At 34.8% G+C, this 6,475-nt stretch overlaps 1 non-coding gene across 1 annotated transcript; it reads right to left on the bottom strand.

The window, feature by feature from the left end:
* Positions 1-626: 626 nt before the first annotated feature.
* LOC131241727 (small nucleolar RNA SNORD96 family) lies at positions 627-716 on the bottom strand. The gene has a single exon (XR_009169286.1). It is a non-coding gene; the product is annotated as a small nucleolar RNA SNORD96 family (small nucleolar RNA).
* Between the last annotated feature and the right edge of the window lie 5,759 nt (positions 717-6,475).

Below are 6,475 nucleotides of genomic sequence, written 5' to 3'. Positions count from 1 at the left end.
CCGAGGTGGGCGGCGGACTTAACCCGTCGAGTTGAGTTTTCCCGCAATGGGTGGCACAGATGTAAATGGTCGAACGATTCATCTCTGGTCGGGCAGTACTAGAGCAGTTCAAGATCTCGCAAGTAGGTTCTGGTATGATCTTCGCATTGACTGCCTCGGTCTTAGATTATTCCGAACCAACAACCTCGGTGCAGGAGCTCAACTGAGGTTAAGCCGAGGATCTTCCTTCAGATCAATCCTACAGTTTTACTCTTATGCATCCGATCCGATTAGTGTGGTGTCGGACCTCGGAATTGAAGGGACTCAGATCTTCCCACAACACCCACCAACATAGCTTCTCTGATTTTACCAATTATAAAGGTAAGTCTTTAGAATTTTGAGAAACAAAACTACATGAGATTACTTCAGGATCTTTTGAATTGGGGACATCTAGATGCATTGGATATTTCAATTACCAAGTATTGTAATGCCTGAATGGTGTAACTGCTAGCAATTATAATGAAACAATGTTTTTTCTAACACACTAACATTCACAAAGGGTTGGATGTTTTAAACAGATTAATCAAACATATTGGAAATTAATGAAACAGAAACTATAGTACAAGCTTTACACTCAATAAATTGAAAGGCCTCAAAATTGCGGAAGAACAGCAAGGATTCAATGCCATTCAATCCTGAAAGATGGTATTTTGGTAAACGGATATCATCACTGGCCAACAGCTCAAAGCTTTCAAAAGGTCAAGCTCTGACAAGGATATAATATCACATGACTAAAAATATATTTTATATGACCTCAGAGCATAATTAAATTGTGAGAAAGAACAAATGCCATGGAGGATTATATGGTTTCAGTCAGTGCAAGAAATATGATTTTGAAAATCGTGAGATACCATCAAAAGATTTATAAAAACACACCCGATTCTAAATATCACATTCTTATGCCAACATTAACATGAGAAATAGTAAAAAATTACAGGCTTGTTATACAACTATATACATATATATTTACATTTTGGATGTATATGAAATTCTTAAAAGATAATGGTCCAAATGTAATAATCAATATCTTGAAATTAGATAATATGAGTATTCATTAAAAAATAATCATGACAGCATGTCATTTAGTAGTTTTTAATAATAATGGGTATTAAGACAAGCATACATTATAATAGAGAAAAACTGGAAAATGAGTAAAGAGGTTTTTAAAAAAGAAAAAGAAAAGGTAATATGAAGCTGCACTTGCAAGGGCATTCAGCCATGTGGGTGCCATGATTTTTGCTTCCCTTGGCTTTAGGTACTCAGCTGGAAGCGCTTGCACCTGTGTTGTAATTCAAAGGAGAGTTAAATAACTTGAGAATGAAATCTGTGGCAAACATTATAATATCCATCTGTTAAATGCACTAGGAGGGCAACCAAAGTAGAACTAAACAAAATTTAGGAACAATCAAATAAAAATGTGGAGGTAGAAGCTTAGTACTTATGAACTAGTAAAAATTGAATTATGAAGAATCCTTACAAAAAATAAAATACTTTCAAGAGTTCACTACTAGAACTTCCAAGCCAAGTCAGCCATTATATATGAAACCACAGAATGCCACAAAATCATACCCTATTATTACATGGACCAGGGTCTCTGGAGCTCTAACAGTAGCAAGAGCAGCTTGAATAACTCGGAAAAAGAAACAGTCAGACCAACTTGCATGTTTTAGGACCTACATTAACTAGTTCTCAGGTTTTATGTAAAAAATCACAGTTAAACATTAAAAGATAACCATTATTCACAATAAAATTTTATGATGTTTTGATAAGATTTAATATCAATAGTATTAATTTGGTAATGTACGATGACTTTTATGATAGCAGATTTGTAAGAAGCCAAGAGATCTTCTCACATGTAGTCGTAATCTCTCCCAAAGAAGCATCTACAATTGTTTTACCTGTATCTCAAGAAAAAGTTTTGTTCACTATAAAACATGGATCAATGTATAGTTAATTTATTATTTAAAAAAGGCTAAGAAGGAGGCATTAGAAAATAGCCAAGTGAATACAAAGAATATTTTCACACTGAGTGATGCCCCAAAGGGGCTTCAGACTTCCTAACACTTGACACACCTATGATGGCAACTTGGTACCTAAGGCAAAGAAGCATATATCATGCTATCTAGCAACAAATTTCTATTACATATACGATAGCTATTCTCTATGCACAACATGAATGGGAGCTGTTACCATCAACATCGATGAAATAGCTATCAGTAATGTTTCAAATAGAAGTGACCAGAGAAACTCGTGACATAAAGAACACTGATATGGAGGATTTTGGTCCTTCAAAGTACATGCTAAGAAATAAAGAAACAACTTAAAAGAAGAAAAGTACATCTTTGATGACACAAATGGATGAGTATTGCAAACTCCATGCAGTGCAAATGTGCTTCAGATCATGGTGCTAAGGCCAAGAACTGTCTATAGAATTGCAAATGCAGCTTGAAAGAAGGCTAAGAATCCATCAATTTTCTTTCTTTCATTAAATTGGGGAGAAACCCAACTGAGCAAAATCTTTTTCATATGCATGTTTTATGTCCCCATTTTTTACATACTATTGATGTAGCTTAAAGAAGCTTGGTACTCTCATTTTGTTAGTTCTTCCAACATAAATATTTATGGACTCACTAACAACAAAACAATTACAAAATAAAGTGAACAAATGCAATACTTAAAGAAAAAGAAAAAGAAAAAAGAAAAAAGTGGTGGCTATTAAATGAATTCCGTACTCGCAAATTAGCTCTTGGTGTTCAATAATATACTTCAAAAGTATTTGTAGAAATTGTCTCCTTTACTTGAAGTTACTCTTTGCCCATTTCTTATGTGCCTTCCTGGCCTGTGCCTCATGATCACTGACCTGTCTAAGTTTATTTCATCCCTACTTGCAAGATAACAAACAAAATCAAGGATCTAGAAACACATCTTGTATGAAAGCTCATGCTTGGACAAAGTTTAACAATAGTTATAATGAGGGAATTATGACATTCGTCAAAGTAGTAGGGAGGAACCAACTGAGAGGATAGGATAAGAGACCCCTTTTTATGCTAGCCATATGGTTGCATGAAGTGTGAAGAGAAGAGCCAATTGGGTTTGGGAGAGAAGAAGCATCTATTTTAAAACACCATCATCTATAAATAAATAGGAACCATAGGCTGGAGCGGGAGTGGGAGCAGCACCTGGGAAAAAGGTTGTTACAACTAACAATCTTCGTATGCTTAAAATATAAATCAATGATGAAGCTCAAGTATAATCTCATATACTATTGAGATTTACTACGGTACTTTGAGATTTACTGAAAAATACTATCTTAAGGAGAGGCAACCAAAAAATGCTAGATTATATTGAATGCAAGTTCATTACTAGCATATAGGGCTGTAAATGGACCAAGCTAGTTTGTCATGCTTTTCATTTTGGCCTGACAAGTGACAGCTTGGATGTCAACAGTTCAGGCCAGTGAGTCAAGCCTTCAGGCTTGTTCCCTCATGGATTGGGTCTGGGCCAAGACTCCAGGTTCATCAAGTTTGGTCGTGTGTAAATGTTTGGGCCTTATTAGTAATCAACTCAGCTCAAATCAAGCTAATTGGCCCATCAGATAATGTTGGGTTGGGCCTGGTTCATGATAGTAATGTATGTTAGCCATATGGATATGTATTAAGCCTATCTAAAATATATGTATATATATTACATGGTATTAATAGAAATGCAGAATTGATTAACAGATAGGGCTTGGGCTTTAAAAGAATTTAATCAGGTCAGACATGAGCCTAATTAATATAGATTTACACCTGGAACTAGTATATATCATTTGATTTAAATGATAAAACCACCGAATCCTAATGTCAGGACAAAAACCAACTTCCAAGACTTTGTGAAACACTCAAACAAACAACTGGTGTGTACCATTGATTTGAAAGACAACAAAAACCAATGTTTTATATCACTAAAAAAAACAGAGGAAAAAACTCACTCTGATATATCTGTGCATGTCTTTCCTTTGGTTTCAATGCTACCCATCAAGAAACAACAAAACCAAGTGTCTGAATCTTCCCATTGTTCTCAAAAATAACAAGAACAAACATCTAATCTACCAATAAAGAAAAGAATGAGGAAATGAAACAGAATGGGAGATTCTGGGAGAAGAAAAAACAGAGAAGATAGGTGTTTGGAGAGCGTTTTTTTGGATCGATGGGGTTGAGAAATTCCTACATTTCCAAGGCACCACAGCTGACTTTTTTCATGCTTTTTCCAAATTTCTCTTTACCAACAGCCTTGGCTCAAACCGGTAAAAATGCCCTTAAAAGCCTGAAAGTGAAAATAAGTTATTGAACCAGATGGACCAACTAATACATACAAGGAAAATAGAAACAGAAGGGATAACATGCAAAGCCCAACACGATATGTATGACTAATTAATAAAAAACACATATACCAATTCAGATAATTATCAAACAAAAGGGTGGTTGATTCTGATATAGAAAAAGAAAATGGAATAGTGGTCTGAAACAAAACAAAACCATTCAATTAAAGATTAGTAATTAGCCCAAAATAATAAAACTGAAAGAAGCATCCGATGCTAAGTAAAAACTAAAAATGATAAAACATATCCATGCAAGCAAAGACCAAAAATATTGAATAAAAAGTATAAACCCCATATTAAGAATACACAATAAAACATACTCATATAAAATAAAACAAAGTAAAAGAAAATACTTAAAAAATTGGATGAGGGCATGTTTGGATAGTAGGACAAGAAAATAAATGGATGACTTCTCCCATAATGGGACATTTCAGAGTGTTTGGATGGCAAAAGAAATATCGGATTTCAAAAAGCAATAGTTACCCAAACACTAGTCAAACTCTCACACACAAGATACAAGTAACCGATCGATGTGAGAGCTTTTCTAGGTTTCCACTTCCTATCAAAACAAACCTCCCAAATGGAATTCATGGGAATCTGTGTCATGGAAATCTTGGATAACAATTTTTTCTTGTCTCACTAATCACTATCCAAACATACCCTCAAGTTCAAGTTCTTCAATTAACTACATCAATTACCATTGCATGTTGTTGTTTCCTTAAAACAGTGGTTTCCAAACCAGATACCCCTTCAATACATATTTATCAAACAAGACAAACCAGTGAAACTCAAACAAAGAACGAGATCTCTATAAAATTTATTTTTTAAATAGAGTTTTGAAGGCAAGCATCTTGTTAAGATCAGTGATATAGTGAACTTCAAGTGTGAATGAAGGTTTGATCTGATTAGTCAAATACTCTATAATCCAACAATAAATACAGAAGAAACCTGATAGGAAACTTACATTAGTAAAATGGTTTTCATTTCATCATTACTTTGCCCAAAAAGAGCAACTAATATGAAGAGTCATCGATTTTTGGATATACTTCGGTACACGATGAACATATGAATTATTCATGATAACACAGAGAAATAACGATAAACCTATCTCCTAGTGGGCTAATTGGCATTTCATTAACTTTTAGTATCAGCAAAATTACCTTGCCCTACATGTGGTGGAACATTAGAAGAGATGTAGATAGCAGCTGCAGACAACTATGCAGAACATTAAAAATGAACGTCTATAGTCCCATTTTGATACATTGGCATAGTGCAACACTACCTGTTATAATCATTGGAAAATAAGCATGTTGGATCCTCTCATCATCAATCTAATTCATATAGGATGGAAACGGCATCATATAGAAGTTAAATAACAGTCAAAATGGGGCTAAACCAAAAAATAAAAACAACAACAACAACCACCACAATTAGTAGAAGAAGAATAATGAAATAAAAATAAATCAAAATTTCACTAATTGATCATATTTCAACGGCCTCATACAGAAATTACATCACAGTCAAAATGGGGCCGGACAAAAAGAAAATAAGAAAACAGATGCATTAACCCAAACAAAATCTACAAAGTCCTGGTAGTGATGCAGTTTTTATAAGATTTGGGAACATGAAAGGCCGCAAGCCTGAGATGCTTTCCTGCTAAATTAAAAAAGAAAGATCATCAGGTTTAGCATCTCTTTTCGGATGAAGGGCTTGAAGTCGTCTAAGCCCTTGGTGGGGAGCAATGGCCTATCCATGGCTTCTAGTTCCAGAACAACTTTCAGAGACAGGAATCCAATCAAGAGATTCAACTCTGGTTCGACCTTTGGAGCAGAGGATGACAAAAATGGAAGTGAATAGGTGAAAGTATGAAATCTGAAATGATGAAATCTGTCAAGGGATAAAGGGGGAATGCCATCAATGAAAGTAAAAAACAACCAAACGGAAACAAAAACCTGAGAGATTTTTCATACCTGGGGAAGATGGGTTTTACATCCAATGAAGAGTTTGGAACCGATTCCTCTTGAAAAGATGAGATGGTGAGAAAGGGATTGGATTTTAGGGCTATGGCTTTCGTTG

This window comes from Magnolia sinica, chromosome 3 (assembly GCF_029962835.1).
Source record: "Magnolia sinica isolate HGM2019 chromosome 3, MsV1, whole genome shotgun sequence".
Lineage (NCBI taxonomy): Eukaryota > Viridiplantae > Streptophyta > Magnoliopsida > Magnoliales > Magnoliaceae > Magnolia > Magnolia sinica.
The sequence above is the reverse complement of the archived record's forward strand: the minus strand, read 5'-3'. Positions and strand labels throughout refer to the sequence as shown.